We start from the raw sequence: 18,994 nt of genomic DNA, 5'->3' as shown, positions 1-18,994 counted from the left end.
AATAACAAAAGACAGTTTGAAAGTAAAATACATACACTAAATTCCTCCTTCTAGAGCCCAAAGTCAAGAAAAACTTTGCAGTCTCTAATGAACTTATATTTTTCTTTTAATTGGTTAATGAAATAATTTTTTTTCTTTTTCCATCACCAATAATATCATCCCTTAACTTAGAATATGATTACAATAGTTATCTCATCCTGAGTATCTACATATATACCTCTCCTTTTTGTATCTTATTTCTTGTATTTTAAAAATATTTTTATTGTCTTGCTTATTCAAACTAAGCGTGGAAGTTACTTCAAAATTGCATTGGAGGTATGCAGGGTACACATTCATTTTTAAATAAATGCTCAGCAGAAGTGGTAGAATGATCTGGTCACTAAGATAGTCAATCCATCAGCCCTGAAGCAATACTCATCTTAGTACAGCTCCACCAAGCTGAACAAGTAAGAAAAATGGATGAAATAGCACACCGAGATAGTTGCTATAGGTCATGTAAGAAATTAATTCATGGAGCTATCAAGTGTGGTAAAATGAAGAAATCTTCCAGAATTCTAGACAGTACTTGAAACAACTCAAAATGAGCTGTTCTATGCATGATGTCATATCTTCATACAAATGTCAGTCTGATCCTATAGAATCCACAAGATATTCTCCACTCAATTATAGGTAGAACAGATCACTTGAGGCTAAGACTGCAAGCTAACTCTAAACATAGAGAAGCAATTATGCATTATTCATGGATTTATGTATTTCGCAACTATTTACGTATTAACCACTATGAACTGGGTACTGTACTGGGAATTAGGGATACACAGAGACAGAAAAAGACATGAGTTTTCACTTCATGGATCTTAGTAAAAGAGCCAGGTATTTGATAGGAGGGATGGTACATATAGTGGGCTAAATGGTAGCACCAAAGATATGCCCAGGTCCTAATCCTTGGAACCTGTCTATATTACCTTCTATGGCAAAAGATGTGATTAAGTTAAAGATCTTGAGAGAAGGAACTTACCCTGAATTACCCAAGTCAACCCTACATGCAATCGCATATGTCCTTATAAAGCAAGGCGGAGAAAGAGAAAACAGATGCCCAGAGGAGAAGATAATGGAGAAGATGGAGGCAGAGACAGGACACCTGGGTGGCTCAGTCAGTTAGGCATCCAACTTCAGCTCAGGTCATGATCTCACAGTCCATGAGTTCAAGTCCCATGTTGGGCTCTGTGCTGACAGCTCAGAGCCTGGAGCCTGCTACAGATTCTGTGTCTCCCTCTCTCTCTGCCCCACCCCTACTCATGTTCTGTCGATCTCTCTCTCTCTCTCTCTCTCTCTCTCTCTCTCTCAAAACTAAACAGTAAAAAGAAAAAAAGATGGAGGCAAAGATTAGACTGGCAGCCACAAGCCAAGGAACACAAAGGAATGCCTATAACTGCAAGAAACTAGAAGAGACCCAGATCAGATTCTGCTACAAAGCCTACAGAGAGAATGCAACTCTGTCAACATTTTGATTTTCAGACACTGGCCTCCAGAACTGTGACAAAAAAATTGCTCTTGTTTTAAGCCACCAAAGTGGAGGTCATTTGTCCCAGACACTAATGCAGTATACAGATTACTATATAGTTGCAATTTGTGATAAGTATCAAAAATGAAATACACAGGATAATGTAAGAGTATAACATAGAAATCTACTTCACATTGAGTGTAGTGGGGTGGGAACCGTGGGGAACAAAGTAATTACAGACTCAGCATATGGAATTTTGGGTGATTAATCATATACTAAACAGAGGCCCATATTGGTATGTGGCAAAAAGAGCAAATATATATATATATATATAAAATATATAATTTAAAATATATTTTATATATTTATATATATATATAAATATATATATATATATATATATATATATAAAAATATAATTTAAAATAAAATATATATATAAAGAGCAAAAATAATACTACCGTGCTCTCAACACAATATAATGAAACTAGTAGACAGTAACAAAATTTAAGACCCCAAAACAAAAAAGGTTTCCCACCTGGCCTACATAAATAAATAAATAAACAATGTGTGTTAAACAACCTTTTTGACAAAGGACAGATACAAAACAAAACATATCCGAACTTGTGGGGTATAGGGGCCCCTGGGTGGCTCAGTCAGTTAAGCGTCTGACTTTGGCTCACGGTGAGTTTGAGCACCGCATCAGGCTCTCTGCTCTCAGCACAGAGCCTGCTTTGGATCCTCTGTCCCCCTCTCTCTCAAAAATTAAAAAAATAATTAAAAAAATAAAAGAACTTGTTGGATATAGCTGTAAAAAAATGCTGAGGAGGGGAGCCTGGGTGGCTCAGTCGGCTTAGTGACTGACTTCTGCTCAGGTCATGATCTCATGGTTCGTGGGTTTGAGCCCCGTGTCAGGCTCTGTGCTGAACGATGCTCAGAGCCTGGAGCCTACTTCAGATTCTGTGTCTCCTTCTCTCTCCCCCTCCTCTGCTTATGCTCTGTCTCACTCTGTCAAAACTAAATAAATGTAAAAAAAATTTTTTAAATAAAATGCTGAGGACAATTTCTAGCATTAACTAAAATTTTAAAATAAAACAGCTAAACACATAATTCAAAAAGCAATACACAGAACAGCAAATGATAACAAAAGACACCAGAAAGAAGTAATTAATAAATATAAAAGAATTTAATGCTAGAAAACAAAACTGACAGGCAGTTGGTGAATCAATCAATCAATCAGTGTTGGAGGAGGGGGAAATCAGCAAAATGTGTAACAATTTCTGACTTGATTTTTTTTTTTCCAACGTTTATTTATTTTTGGGACAGAGAGAGACAGAGCATGAACGGGGGAGGGGCAGAAAGAGAGGGAGACACACAGAATCGGAAACAGGCTCCAGGCTCTGAGCCATCAGCCCAGAGCCCGACGCGGGGCTCGAACTCACGGACCGCGAGATCGTGACCTGGCTGAAGTCGGATGCTTAACCGACTGCGCCACCCAGGCGCCCCCTGACTTGATTTTTTTAATGGTAAAGTGAAGAATGTACAAAAATAAGAAACAGAAAGAAAGATACAACTGCTGATACGTATTTTAAAAATCCCAAATGAAACTCTACTAAAGACAGAAATTACAGACCAATTTTCATTTTTAAAAAATGAGAGTGTTTTCAAAAAACTCCTTTCCAAAAAAAAAAAAAAAAAAAAAAAAAGGAAGGAAAAAGAAAAGAAAAAAAGAAACATGGGCCTGAATGGTTTCACAGGAAAATTCTGTGAAATATTAAAATAAATTAATCCTAAAGGTGTTTAAATTGTTCTAGAGTCTAGAGGGGAGAAAAAGGGAAAGGGCCCAAATTCTTTTTAAGAAGTGAATATAGGGGTGCCTGGGCAGCTCAGTCAGTTAAGTGTCTGACTTTAGCTCAGGTCATGATCTCATGGTCGGTGAGTTCGAGCCCCACGTCAGGCTCTGTGCTGACAGCTCAGAGACAGAGTCTGCTTCAGATACTGTGTCTCCCTCTCTCTCTGCCCCTCCCTCCCTCTCTCTCTCATTCTCTCAAAAAATAAACGTTAAAAGAAAACAAGTGACTATAATACTGCTACCAAAACCAGATAAAGATGGCACTAGGCAAATCTGACTTATGAATACTGATACCAAAAAAAAAAAAAATCTTACATAAAATACTAACAAAGAGAATCCAAAATTACAATTAAAAAAATAAGTCATTACCAAGTGGAATTAATTTCAGAATATGAAGAGGTTTTGACATAAGGGAATTCATTAATATAATTGGCAATATTAATAGAAAGAAAGAGAACACCTATTTCCACAGGTGATGAAGGACCTTTGTGTTGCTGGTGAAACTTTGCCAAATTAGTGTCCTGTGAATATACGTTCTAGAATTCAGATCAGAGGAGAGCACTACAGATCTCTGCAGGTATCACCAAGATGAGAAAAGGTTGCTGACACTTTAGAAATTAAAAAGTGAATTCAAAATCATCTAAAACTCTTCTAGATATCATAGAAGTCACAAAAGTCAACACATACAAGGAAAAATGAGCAAATATGTTCTGAGAGGTAGTTGAATCTCAATATAGTACTGTCTCTCGAGACAAAACAAAACCCAGTCTAAGTTGCATTCAAGGCATACAAGGCGCAGGGAAATAAAATCTCATAAGCCTTAGCGTGAGTCGAACCCTTTTCGGGGTAGTGTCTATGTAGGGTAGGGGTCATGGACGGAGCACTGGAATGAGAATCAGGACCTGGGTTCCAGCTCTGCCTCTGTTACACTGCTGAGCTGTGTGATCTTCAGCTGGTCATCTCCCCTCTCTGGGCTTCAGGCTCTTCACTTGTAAGGAAATCTCTTAGATCTCTTCTAGCTCTTAAATGGTATATGTCCAAATTCTGTATTTAAAGGAAGCTAAGAAACATTATTAGCAAGGCAATAAGCAAAGTGAAAGGAGAGAGGGAAATCGGTTTGATACATTGTTTAGCCTGGAATAGGAAGACGAAAGGGTAAGATAACTGTCCTTGATAGCATTCTTCCATTTCCAAAATCACCATAGCAAAAGAAAGTGGGCTTTCTGAAGTGTGTAGGCTCAAGGAAGAAATGAATTCTAAGTACAGTTATTTGATCCTCAGACTGAAGAGTTAAGCTCTGGGTACAACTAGTACCTCACGGCTCCTTGAACTTTCCATCTAAGGTACCCCTAGCACTTGACAAGAATGAAAGCCCACCCCAAAGAGAACCAAGGACACAGGGCCAGGGCAGTAAAATCAAAAAGACTTTAGAATCTCCTGATTCGTTGTAAACTGTGAAATACTATTAAAATTCCATTCCATAATATTCAGATGTTTGTCTTAATTATAAGCCATGTTTTTAATTGTCAAACCTAGAAAATGCTCTTTGTTTATCCTGTGGCTCCCCTACTCCCAGCACTCCCCCTGGAATACCTCTCAGTGCACCCCAGTGTACCCCAGTGTGGGAACCAACAACCAGAAGAAATAGGACTAGACCACTCATAGGCTGGGCAGAATCCCATGGGGATAAGGACAGAAAGGAAAGCTCAGAGGCAAAGTGATAACTGGGTCCTCTCCTATGAGGAGTTTGAGAAGTTATTTTCAGCTCCCACTTATTCACGCCTGGGACCTCTGTGGAAGCCACTTACACCTCTGAAGCTTGTGTTCACACAGCTTGTCCTCAGAAACAAATCCCAATAGTGTCCCATTGGGGTTTGAAGGAAATAACAATTCCAAAAGTTGCAAATTGTAACATCTAGGACCCTCCCTGCCCTCTTATGCTCCATCTCCCTATTCGAATGTATTTAATTCAACCAGGAAAACTTCCCACTAAAGTTCTGATGGACACTTAAGAAATTTTGAGCCCTTTAGATTGATTGCATTCCACCACCTTAATGAAGATAAAAAGCCTTTTAACCAGCCGAGAACACTTCATCAGGAAGGCCATGCCCAGCTGACCTTGAACAATCTTTGGCTGTGGCTGGATTCCAGTCTCTTGACAGTGAAATGAGGAGTCTGGAAAATTCTTTTCTAAGATCTCTTCCCTAAGTGCTCACATTTGTGCTATAGAGAGTCTACCCTCAACCCCTTCTCACCGCCCATCCCCCCCACCCAGCATATGCACATAGCACACCTACTTCAGGTGACAGAGGTGGGCACAGGGCCCAGGTTAGGCCAATCCTAGTACCCCAATCCCTGATTACATGAGCAGTCCAAGGAGAGGCCACCTGACCAATCCCAGAGCCCTTCCCTGAAATTTTTCAAGTAGAAGCTGAAAGAGAGAGATGCACTATTTCCTCACTGGTTTCCAAGCTGTTAGAATACGGCCCTGGAAGTTGCCAGTAGCCGTGATCGATGCCACAAAGGGAAAGTCATTTGACAACAGAAGAAAATCAGACCAACAAGCAGAGAGAAGAGACAGGCAAGGGTAAACTGATGGTTTTCAAGGCCTAAGTTTTATTTATTGATAGAAATGACTTCGATTTCTTTCTTCAGCTCCACAAGCTACTCCTGGTGTTGAGAAATGCAGTCCCATGCATGTCATTTGTCAACTCCAATCCAGCCACATAAGAATAGGCCTTGGTCCTGGAACACTTCCCTACCAAGAGATAAAGAGTCCCCACAGCCTGTGCTGGATTTATCACTTTGCGTGGGAATAACTTACCCTGTTTCAGACTGAATGTGTACTCCTTTGTCTTGCTTAAGCATGTGTGTTAAATGGCACCTGGCCAACCCCACTATTACATCTGTCCACCTTGGGGAGGAGATGGAATCCTTCTACCACAGCACGGGAGTGAGTGCGGGCCAATTGCCCTGTGTTGATGCTAGGAGGACCCCGTTGGCCGTGGGGGACGGCTTGGCCGTGGGGGACTAGCTCCAACTATTGGAGCTGATCTTGCCCTGCCTCTTCTTTGGGGAGTGAAGTGATGTTCCATCCGGTGCTGGATGTTGTTTTCCTTGGAGACTCCGATACCAAAATGCAGTTGGTAGCAGTATTGGGGTTTCTGCTCCTGATAACAGGCAACAGATGTCCTTTGCCTGACACATACCCCTTCCTACAAATCCCATTTTGGCTTTGGAGTAGATTAAGTCAGTCTGTGTCACTTACAACCAAAAGAATCCTGGTGGACATGCCTATCCTTCTTTAGTGATCTCACGGCTTCTCGAACTCTGAGGGAACGGAGGGTGGGCTCTCTCTGATTGGAAGGAGGATTCACCTATGCACCTGCTAGGTATAGAGGTAGAGGTCAATCAAGATAACATTAATAATCCTAATGACTCTCATTTGTTGAGAACTTACCATAGATCAGCACTTTCATGTATTAGCACATTTGAATCCCCACAGCTCTGCCAAGTAGGTAATATTATAAATTACGTTTTACATATAAGGAAACTGAGGCTTTGGGAGGTTCCCTAACTTACTCAAGTTCATACAGCTCACAGATAGTAGAGCTAAAACACAGATATTCCTCATTTCAGAGCCTTGGCGTCCAGCTACTACTTTATACTGCACTCAAGGCGCCTGTGTGCGGTGGTCCCATCATTCTAGTGTTAATAATATGAAGAAGTTTGAATCGTTCTCTGTAGGTATGGTAGCAACCCCCAGGAAAGGAACCTCAGTGAGTTGGGGTGGCAGTTTAGCTGCGTAATTCCTTTCTCTTTAACTTCTACCAAAACAAACAAAAAACCAACCAACCAACCAACCAACCAACATGCAGTCCCTTACTTTGGCCCAGAGGGGTTCCCAGGTTTTTGCAGGTTGATATATGTTCAGGCCAAATAGAAATAAACAGGATTCAAAAGGCCATTATTGTTTGCAGGCCAAACTCTGTCCTCATTTAGAGGAAATATTGAAATTAAATATTGGAATCCTGAGACACTGTTATTTTATTCCAAGTCAATTTTTTCTGTCATCTACTTTTGGAAAGATGACTCTCAAGAGAATGTGGAACATCTAGTTGAGTGTTTTCTGTAGGAAGTATTGGGAGTAATCAGAGTGGTTTTAAGCCAAAGAGAGAGCTTTGCTCCGAGCCAAGTGTCCTGAAATGATTCCAGCGATTTACTGTGCTTTAAGTCCTACATCCTAACACCAAGTTAAATTAACAGAATGAGATAAAATGGAAGCGTCTGCCTATATATTCAGGGTGTGTATGCCTGTTATTTGTGTATAATATATAATCCTCCTGTTACCTTACCGTCTTTGCTACACCCAATAACTCAATAATAACTTTATGCCAGCTGAGGGGACCATAAATGGCAGACCTCAGTATATTTTACGCCACATTAGTGCATTGCTTCAGCCAGCTAATGATCCTGACTTCCCAGCCTACCTCCTTCATTAATGAATCTGAATTTACAGGCAACAGTTTTCTCCTAGAGCACAGAGCAGCTCCTGGGGCCCAGAATATGTTGTAGCTTCACACCTAAATCAGTCACAGGTATGGGACCTTCACAATTTGGAAACTAATCCCCTTAACTTTTTCGGTACTCCTAACAGCTTTCTCCTTAGTGATAAATGAGCTATTCATTTAGAACCTTTCTCCTCCTACCTTTTTCCTCGCACTGCAGCTCTAATTAATTGTCTAAAACCTGTTTTCCTCATTAGACTATAAGGCACAAGGGAGTTGGAATCAACTCAGTCTTGTTCATAGACTCTAGCACAGTGCCTGGTACACAGTAGATGCTTGCTAAACATTTGGGTGTGGTTTTTACCATGTCGTGATGGTAAAAAATGCTGGATCACATTAACAGTCCATTTAAAAATATATCTGTGGGGGGCGCCTGGGTGGCTCAGTTGGATAAGCCTCCGTCTTTGGCCCAGATCATGACCTCATGGATTGTGAGTTTGAGCCCCGCATCGGGCTCACAGCTGTCAGCGCAGAGCCTGCTTCGGATCCTCTGTCTCCCTCCCTCTCTGACCCCACCCCCATGCTCGCTCTCTCTCTCTCTCTCTCTCTCAAAAATTAACATAACAAAATACATCTGTGGTCTTACTAATCCTGTCAACAGCCATTTAGCGCCTATCATGTACTACCCACGGTGCAGGGGGAAACCAACATAAGTAAGACCCTTTCTTCCCTCAAGCTATTCACAAGTTTAGGAGTAACGAGCCCATTGTAGCAGCTATAATCCAAGGTGAATAATGTGGATGCTGTGAAAGACGTACAGAACAAGTGTTGCAGGAGTTCAAAAGAGGCAACAGTTATTGTACCTCATTGTTGCAATATGGGAAGGAGAAGGTGGCTTTTAAATGGAATAGAGAGGATAGCTAGGAATTCGAAGATGGGAAGAAAGGAAAAAACTAACCAGAGGGGACAGCAGGGAACAAAGCCGGAGAAGTCAGAAGGTGCAGGATCTTTTCAGGAAGGTCTGGCTAGCAGAAAGTTTGGGTGGTCTGTGGGGAGCAGCCGTGACAGTGTGGGGGTAAAGTTAGAGCTACACGTGGAGGCCCCGTATGTCAGGGCAAGGAGTGAGGAGCCCGGGCGTAACCCAGATGCACACAGCATCCTGCATGATAATGGCCTATAGGGGACCACAGTCATCCTCAAAGCCTTGTTAGACCTGGATGGCCCTGGTTTGCCCTCAGTTGCTCCTTTCGGTAACAATGTTTTTTTCTTGAAGCCAGACACCTCTGCTTCCTTCCCCACCAGCAGCAGTATCATTGCCTTTCTTTTCTGTTTTCAAACTTACCATAGTTCTCAACTCCTGGATGCCTCCCATGAACGGTGAAAAACTCCCTGGTTTTTTTTTGTTGTTTCCTTGAATTGCTGTGCTCATAGTTTCCTTGGAGACAGGGAAGGGTACACCGTGGGTCAGGCACGGAGCTGCCGGCCTTCGTAAGTTTGGCTTCTTTTAATTCTCACAACGGGCTAATCACTCGGATACTATCACCATTCTCCTTTTGGAGATTTAAAAAGTGAGGTCAGATGGCTGGTGAGAATCAGAGATGATTCAAAGCCGGTGTGTCTGCTTCAAAAGCTGAACCCGATCACTATACCCTTTTGGTTCTCTTAAAGCGCTCATTCCTAGCAGCTTCCCATCAAAATGTGGTGCTTTTTTTTTTTTTTTTAATTTTTTTTTTAAACATTTATTTATTTTTGGGACAGAGAGAGACAGAGCATGAACGGGGGAGGGGCAGAGAGAGAGGGAGACACAGAATCGGAAACAGGCTCCAGGCTCTGAGCCATCAGCCCAGAGCCTGACGCGGGGCTCGAACTCACGGACCGCGAGATCGTGACCTGGCTGAAGTCGGACGCTTAACCGACTGCGCCACCCAGGCACCCCCAAAATGTGGTGCTTTGACAGTGGTTTTCCATGTCCCTGCAATTATCTCCACACATGAATGGGATTTATTTGACTATATAAAGAGAGAAAATCTTACTGCAAATAAATTGGCTTATTCTGCCTGTTACACAAAGGATGCCACACTGGCCCTGCTGTTCGCACTGTCAAAGATTATTTTTAAGTCCAGGAAATTTTTCAGATCTCAAGTGCCGCCTTTAATTTCCCCCAAACCGAATAACAGCAACCGCCTTGCTTCCAACAAAAATAGAATGACAGAATTACGTTTGCTTCTGGTTTTTATTTTTTGAGATTATATCAGAAAACACAGAGGGGAAACAATAGTCTCAGAGTAAATTAGACAACAGTGCTAGATAATACATTTCTGAAAAGTAGTGGAACCATAGCCCTGCTAAGTAAATATATATTGATTCAGTTACTTATTTATTCCTTATACACTAGAAACACAAAAGGCTATCAACAAAATGTAATAACCGATTTGAACATAATATCTGGTTTGCTGTATTCCCTCAGTCACTGACATGAGAGAGAAATCCAATCCTGAAATACAGGTTTACCATTGGAAACCAGACGTATTTTATTAAGATAATGCTCTCAGCTGACAAAGCAGATGATGCTCAGTGTGAATCAAAACTTCAAATATTTACTATCTAAAGTGTAGTAGGTTTGTCACAAGATAGCTTTGTAAATCAGGAATTCCAAATGTTAAGGGGGATTCTCAGACTCTGATGACCAAACATGCGTGGACATCAGCTTAGCCTCACACCTTGAGGTCACGTTATGGTTAGCCCTGGAGGCAGGGACCAGAATGGTGTCTTTTCTGAAAGAATTCTTCAGAGAAGGTAAGAATTTCCTATTTTGTTAGAGTGCAGAGTCAAGACACCCGCGGGAAATAATGACAAATGATTGATAACATTTCTCCAGCAATAGCGTGCTGGCAGAGGGCTGAGAAACAGAGCTGAGAAGCAGCTCTGACCTGGGCAGGGCACCCAAGTTTAAGATCCTACCTGAAGATCTCCTGAGGAATAAGCTTTAGTGCCCTCGCCTGACAGTTGCAGTCACAGAGGTCAATATCTAATCGAGCACGGGAAGGCGCTCTGTGGATGTTATTGTGTAAGACAGGTGTTTGCTGCCCATCTGTGTTCAGTCTCCAGTTTGGCTAACCATGTTCACTAGCTGGAGTGAGCCCCAATCTTTCCAGAGTTCTAGGGAGTGCATTCATCTCACGCTTTTCTATGCCTCTTGCCTTGATTGATTGATTGATTGATTGATTGATTGAGGTCATTTTGTATTTATTCACATCATCTTGAGTTGGATGCTTGGTCCATTAATTTTTCGTCTTCCTTATCTCTGAATATGGGCTTTTAAGTCTCTGATGTTGTCTCCTAAAATACCTATTTAGCTGCATTCTCAGGTTACTGCGTCCGCATTCCAGTCCATGCTAAATATTTTATGACTTTCGCTTAGTTTTCTTTAACCCGTTAAGTATTTTGAACTGGGGTGCTCGGTTTCCAGTTGTATTTCAGTGAGGGAGAAAGTTCTGACTCTGGCCATTTTTAAAAATTGACCTCTGATTTATTACGTTGTGATTGAAAAATATAGTTAAGTAAAATATTCTTTGGAATTTGTTGAGACTTCCTTTGTTGCCTAGCATGTGGTCAGGTTTTTTTTATTTAAAAAATGTTTTTTAATGTTTATTTTTGAGAGAGAGAGAGAGAGAGAGCGCGCGAGAGCGAGTGGGGGAGGGGCAGAGAGAGAGAGAGAGAGAGACAGAATCTGAAGCAGGCTCCAGGCTCTTAGCTGTCAGCACAGAGCCCGACGTGGGACTCAAACCCACGAACCATGAGATCATGATGTGAGCTGAAGTCAGGCACCAACCAACTGAGCCAGTCAGGTGTCCCGAATGTGGTCAGTTTTTTAAAAGCTGTTTCATGTTTGCTGTGGGCCTTGCCGACCTTCTCCTCCTCCTGTTCACCCTGGTAATATATGGGTGAGGTGGGGTGTGGGGACCCCCAAATATATATCAGCCCAACAGCCCTAAGTCTCCTTTATTATTAGGAAACAAGAAAAAAACCCAATAAAACAATAAAATTGGCATCATGAGTGTGAACAGCATTGTCAGATGAATTCGTTGAAGTGGGGTTTTTTTGTACTGTATCCTCAAATTTAATAGATTAATGTGTCTTGTAAACATAAAAAGAAAACCTCTAAAAAATAAAAAAATAAAAGCTGTTTCATATTTGCTTAAGAAGAATGTGGGGGCGCCTGGGTGGCTCAGTCGGTTGAGCATCCAACTCTTGGTTTCGGCTCAGGTCATGATCCCACGGTTCATGCAATGGAGCCCTGTGTTGGGCTCTACGCTGGTAGCTCAGAGACTGCTTGCAATTCTCTCTCTGTCTCTCTCTGTCCCCCTCCCCCGCTTTCTCTCTCTCTCTCCCTCCCTCTCTCTCTCTCTCTCTCTCAAATAAATAAGTAAATAAACTTTTAAAAATGAATGTAAATTTTCTATATGTTGGGTGAAGGAATCTGTGTGTTTGTATCTATTAAGTAAAACTTGCTAATTGTGTTGTTCAAAAGGTGTCCTTTCTTCATCTTGGTCTTTCCTCATCTTGGTCTTTCAGTTTCTAAAATCTTCTACTTGGTAGCTACATTAATTTTGTCTTGCAGTTCTGTTAAATATTGCTTTATATATTTTTAAGATGTATCGTTCAATGCATACAAAATCATTGTTGCCATACAAGCCATGCAATATGCAGTACTTTTGTGTCGCACTGTTTTTAACTTCGAAAATGGTTATTATTTATTATTAATGCCTACTTACATTGATCTCAACATGTTTTATGACTTCTTACCTGATTGTCGATTCTTTCTTGCCTAGCTCTTTATTTTACAATAATTTCAAAATTACAGAAAAGTTGCAGGTACAAAGAGCTCACAAATACCTTTCACCCAGATCCCACACTTCTTACCAGGCAACTATTTTTGCTTTACATAAGTTATTTTTTTTAAGGTATCACCTCACACCTGTTAGAATGGTTATTTTGCAAAAGATAAGAGGTAAACTGGCAAGGACATGGAGAAAAAGAAACCTTATACCCTGTTGGTGGATATGTAAATTGGCATAGCCATTATCAGGAACAGCATGGTAGTTCCTCAGAAAATTGAATACAGAACTACCATGTGATCCAGCAATCCCGCTCCTGGGTTGGTATCTAAAGGTAGGAAATCAGTATCTCCAAGAGATTCCTGCACTCACTCCCATATTCATTGCAACCTTATTCATAATAGCCAAGGTGTGAAAACAACCTAAGTGATTATCTATAGATGAATGTATTTTTTTAAAAAAACTGAGATTACACACACACACACACACACACACACACACACACACACACACACACACTGGAATATTACTAAGCCCTGAGGAAGAAGGAAGTCTTGCCATTTGTGACAACACGGATGAACCTTGAGGGCATTAAGCTAAGTGGAATAAATCAGAGAAAGACAAATACTATATCAGTTATATGTGGAATCTAAAAAAGCCAAACTCATAGAAACAGAGAGTGGAATGGTGGTTCCCAGAGGCTGGGTTTGGGGCGGGGAGGGTGGGGGGGAATAGCAGATGTTGGTCAAAGGACACAAACTTTCAATTATAAGTGAATAGGTTCTGAGGATTTAATAAACAGCATGGTGACTGTAGTTAAAAATACTGAATTGTAGGGGCGCCTGGGTGGCGCAGTCGGTTAAGCGTCCGACTTCAGCCAGGTCACGATCTCGCGGTCCGGGAGTTCGAGCCCCGCGTCAGGCTCTGGGCTGATGGCTCAGAGCCTGGAGCCTGCTTCCGATTCTGTGTCTCCCTCTCTCTCTGCCCCTCCCCCGTTCATGCTCTGTCTCTCTCTGTCCCAAAAATAAATAAAAGTTGAAAAAAAAAATTAAAAAAAAAAAAATACTGAATTGTATACCTAAAAGTTGCTAAGAAAGTAAATCTTAAATGTTCACACGCACACAAAAAATAGTAATTTTGTGAGGTGATGGAGGCGTTAACTAAACCCTACTGTGGTCATCATTTTACAGTATATAAGTGTATCAAATCAACATGCTATATACCTTCAACTTACACAATGTTATATTTCAATTATACCTCAATAAAGCTGGGGGTAGGGGGAGGCATACCCTGTCAGTTCAATGAATGGCTTCCTTTACTGAATCTCTTTTAAATGTTGCAGGGAGGATTGTGTGCTCATTTTGAGGACCCATTTAAAAGTACTTAATGAAAATTCATTATGTTTATATCCTATGTCTCCCGGGAAAAAAAAAACCACATATGCATAAAGAGACATGATAAAAATATAAAATTAATTTTAAAAATATTTACTGCAGCACTCTGTAATAGAAAGTCTGACATCCCCTAGATGTTCACCGATAGGAAATGAAAACCAAAATGTGATATATGTAAATGACGGGGTCGCAATACTACATGTAAAAAATTATGAACCAGAATAAGATGTGTAACACAATCACATTTATTGTAAGTAAAGACACGAGAGTGGATGCCTTTGATGGGGAGACATGAACATTGGAACCGGGGATGATTAGTAAAGGAAACTAAATAAATAAAAAGAGATCTAGATGAATGTATGATAGCTTTCCACACACCCAGAATTACAAGTAACCCAATTTTGTGCACCTGAGGTTCATTTTTTAAAAAATGAAGTGCAGCCACTAAAAGAACACAAATATAAAACCATCTGCTTAGAAGCTGCTGGTGCCAGGCCCATGGGAGCAGGCTTGCCGTAAGTGATGAAGACACAGCCAGCACTTTCCTGCTTCACTCCCATGCCAACTCACCTCATTACAGCATCGACCATTTTTACTAATTTAGGACACGATATGAGAGAGGTGTTCTTCATTCCTGAGCCGTCTACTCAAACTGAAATGATAATACCACAGCCAAGCACTTAGCAAAATAGGTCTAGGGTAAAGACCTGGGAATCAAGTTTGTTTGGCCATCGCAATGTTATGGAAGCTTCTGATTTTAGAGAAAATATTTAAAATGTAACCTCAGAATCACCAGTCCAAACATTTAATTTCCTACCAAAACTTGGGAGTGTTCAAGTAGGTGGAATTTTATGATTACAATGAAAAAACAAACAAACAAACAAACAAACACTTGGACAAATAAAATTTCAGCTTCCAGTAGCCAAAAAGAAGCCTTACTTATTAGTGTGCTTTCCTCTGGAGCTCGTAGCACATAGCTGCACACTTACCTGCTTACACTGAAGGACAATGGCTAACCAGCACAGGAAGCGGGAAAGCAGCCTCATGGTTCTCCCCTCCTTTTTGGCCCATCTGTCCCTACTCACGGATCTCACGGCAGTTTTCTGACCTCTTTCTGCCCTAAATCTGCTTGCTGGTTATTCCTGTCATTTGGTTTAATTGAAATCCATTCCCGACCTGATCTTTCCCCCAGTTGGCATAGAAACCTTGGACTCTGAACTTGGCCCACATCACATAGGCCTACATGTCCCTAAAATAAATAACTCTCCTCATGAATACTTTGCAAAATCTACTACATCCCAGCCTCCCCCAATTCCTAAACCTAATTTTATTCTTCACTGCCCACCATCTGGCCTCAACAAATTGGCCGACAATTTCTTTCTGTTACAATGCATATGTGCCCAAGTTTGGGTTTTGTTTTAATTATCAAACTTGGAGAGTTAGGATTTAAAGAAGATGCGTTTGAGACTGTGTGTACAATGTTTCTCACTTAATGATTCCCCACTCTCGCTAGACAAGAAGAAAAGAAAGAGTTTAAAGGACGTAATGCAATTTAAAGTTTAGACAGTGGCTCAAACACATCACGGATGAAAAGTAATCAGACATCCTCCTCTGTCTGGGTCTTAAGAGAAAATAAGCCAGTGAAAAATAAAGCCTATGCAGGCACACATGAGCATACCCACATTTCCTCCCTGATGTGGCAACCTTGGAAGTGTGGGCCAGTGAGAAGCCGGGCTACAGAAGTTGGGGTGGGGAGATATGGGTTGGGCTCTACAGTTGCTTTTGCTGGCTTCCTATCAAGGCTATGCCCTAGGACCACCCTCCTTCCCCATGACTGGAAATATGAGCACCTGCCCTTCTAGAAGAAACACTGGCTTTCTAACTCCCGTAGCCTATATCATTCACAAGAAGATGTGTCCTCCACACCTGTGAGAGCCTTTGACACCGGGCATTGTTTCCATCCCTATCTTTCCTTTTTTATGTTTCCAATAAATGGGGTTCCTTTCCCGTTTTTAAGTGCATTGGGTCAAAGGACGCTTGGATAAATTGAGCCATGCAGGCGAGCTCAACAGAAATAAAATAAGTTGCAAACTATTAACTTTAATGCCCCCAAATCTATTACACGGTGTGCATGTCGACACAGCCTGAATCAGTTCGGTTTTGTCTTCCGCTTCCTCGGGTCTTCACTGCCTTTGGGGGGTTCTAGGTGCAACCCGCCAGTCCTGCCCTGGAGAACACAAAGTGATCTGCAGCCTCTAGGCAGTGCCCAGTTTACCCTGAGACTTGTCCCAATTTTAGACAACGCAAAAGCCTACATCCTCACCTGTGGGGCGCGTGTTCCTTTCTCCTCTCTTATAATGGGCTGTACCGGAGATGCAGTCTTCTTTTCCTCCGAGTTTGCTCCACGTGTATTCCGAGGAGGGCATGAGCCCTAGCAGATTTCCCCTCCGCTTCCCTCTGCAAGTCTGAGCGCGAGAGAGGAGAGTTTGCGCCATTCATTTGTTTGTTCATGCATTCATTTACTCAACACCACTTAGCAACCTGATACGTGACTGGTTCTTTGCCCGGTTGCTCGGTGTACCAAGAGGAAAAGCAACACAGAATGCTGTGGCTATGCGATTGTCTGTTTACAGTCCATCTCTTGGCATGCGGAACCTAAACTTGTTTCTGATGATAGTTTACTTAACATCCTGCTAGATCACAATGCTCTACACGTAAGCACGATTCAAGGAACTTTGTGTGGGTGCCGATTGCACAGAAACCAGTGCGTGCATTAAGGGGATTCCAGTGACTTTTTTGAACTAGCAAGGCAGAGGACCAAAAAGCGTCCTGGAGTAATCCTGATGGAAACAAGAGCCCTGGATGCCAGTCAGTCTCTTCTGTTTGGCAGACCTCCACTCTGAAACTTGGAAGCCAGGGTCTCCCTTCAGGAGGGATGTGTGTTTATTTTTCTGCCGCAGGACTGTGTAAATGCTTTGTGTTCAGACTGTTCTGTGACTTCAAAGAGATCTGGGAAGGCAGAGTTAGAAGGGTCAGCTTTCAAACTGCAGTTTGAGGATAATATTTTGAAGGAGCTCTACATGAAAGGAAAGGCAAACCTTGGGAAATGTTGTGAAAATATGTTTTCCGCCTCACCAGCTAATTACCTCCCACTCATGGGAGCCCAGGGAGAGGGCTCCCAGTAAATGTTTACTGCAGTGGGTGCTCCCTCTTCACAGGGAACTGACAGTGCCTCACCCAAGTGTGCACATTGCCAAATCAGAAACGGAAATAGATTGTCCATGAGGTGTTTGATTTTGTTGCTGGTTTCTATGCAAAATCTAACGAAGCAAGCCACAACCATGGAGTGCCCTGAAGCTGGCGCTCACATCTAAGATTCGACAGTCACGCTGGCTTCTCGCCAGTCCCCTCACCCAGTTATTCGGAAATGCACACATCTGTGCTTCTGACACCAGGGGCTGTGCTGAGGCTGAGCTGTCCGATGGGGGCAGCCACCAGCCACACGTGGCCGCTGATCATTTGGATTGTGGCTAGTCCTACCTGAGATGTGCTGTATGTATAAAAACACACACTGGATTTTGAAGACTGAGTCCAAATAAATGCGTGTAAAATATCTCATTAGTAAATTTGATATGGATTGCAGGTTGAAATGATAACATTTTGGATGCATCGAGTTAAGTACAGTATTAAAATGGGTTACACCAGTTTCTTCTTACTTTTTTTTTTTTTAATGTGGCCACTAGAAAATTTAAGATAAAATATGTAGCTCAAAGTATATTCATGTTGGACAGCAATGTGCTAGTGTCAGAACTCGGGGCAGAGAAGACACATACTTGCCTTTAAGGAACATCTCATCTTGACTCATGTGACAGACAAGTCAACAGGCAATTGTGGGCACTGACGAGAGAGGTACCTAACCCTATCTGGGTCAGAAAATGCTTCTCGGGTATGGTCGCAGAATAATATAGGTAGGGAGTCTACTTTATTCTTTTTGCCCACCTCCCCGCCCCCCCCCCCCCCCCCACCGCCGGCACCTACATGGGCACTGGATGAACCATTAGTTCTGAGGGTTGAGTATTTGGTCTTCCAAAGTTTTGATTCTTCTAACAGTGACAACTTCAGACACTATGACAAATGATGAGAGATTTTTCAGGCAAATGTGCTTTGGTGCCCCAAATCCTTTTTATATACAGCATGTGCTGAAAACAACTGCCTCCTCTGAATCCTGGATCCACCATTTACTAGCTGTGTTACCATGGCCAATTTACTAGCCTCTCTGAGACTCTATTTCCAGACATGTAAAGGAAGGTATAAAAGAATAATAGTACCCTTCTCCTAGTGCTGAGATACATCAGATAACACACAGAAAACACTCAGAACTGGGCCCAGCACGCAAGAAGCAGTCAGCAAATGTTAACTCTTATTAAAACTATTAGTATTGAAGAAGATGATTATAATTACAAAGGCTAGTCTGAAGGGACTATTGGTAATTCCTGCAGTCGTAGCTTTGAGTTGTAAATCTCAGGGGTGCCTGGTGGCTCAGTCAGTTAAGCACCCAACTTTGGCTCAGGTCATGATCTCGTGGATCATGGGTTTGAGCCCCGTGTTGGGCTCTGTGCTGACAGCTCAGAGCTTGGGGCCTGCTTTGGATTCTGTGTCTCCCTCTCTCTCTGCCCCTCCTCCCCCTCAAAAATTAATTAATTAATTAATTAAATAAACATTAAAAAACAGTTTTTAAATTCTTATTAAAACCAAATCTCAGGGGCTGAATTTTTGCAAATGAGAATTTTATTTTCTATGAAGCTGTGCACCGTAGTTCATTCTTAAAATGTGACAGCACTACCTAACCTGCTGTAATCCACCACAAGCCCCATTTAGTGGGCTCTGCTAGTTATTAAGGT

General features: G+C 41.8%; 1 long non-coding RNA gene across 1 annotated transcript in view; it reads right to left on the bottom strand.

Annotated features, from left to right (window-relative positions):
• Window positions 1-16,623, bottom strand: part of LOC123576805 — a 32,301-nt gene extending 15,678 nt beyond the window's left edge. Inside the window, exon 1 of the long non-coding RNA XR_006701591.1 lies at window positions 16,417-16,623. This is a non-coding gene — a long non-coding RNA (uncharacterized LOC123576805). The remainder of the gene's footprint in view (window positions 1-16,416) is intronic.
• Window positions 16,624-18,994: the final 2,371 nt, after the last annotated feature.

This window comes from Leopardus geoffroyi, chromosome D2, assembly GCF_018350155.1.
Source record: "Leopardus geoffroyi isolate Oge1 chromosome D2, O.geoffroyi_Oge1_pat1.0, whole genome shotgun sequence".
Classification (NCBI taxonomy): domain Eukaryota; kingdom Metazoa; phylum Chordata; class Mammalia; order Carnivora; family Felidae; genus Leopardus; species Leopardus geoffroyi.
Note: the sequence above shows the minus strand (reverse complement) of the source record. Positions and strands in the feature narration are given on the sequence as shown.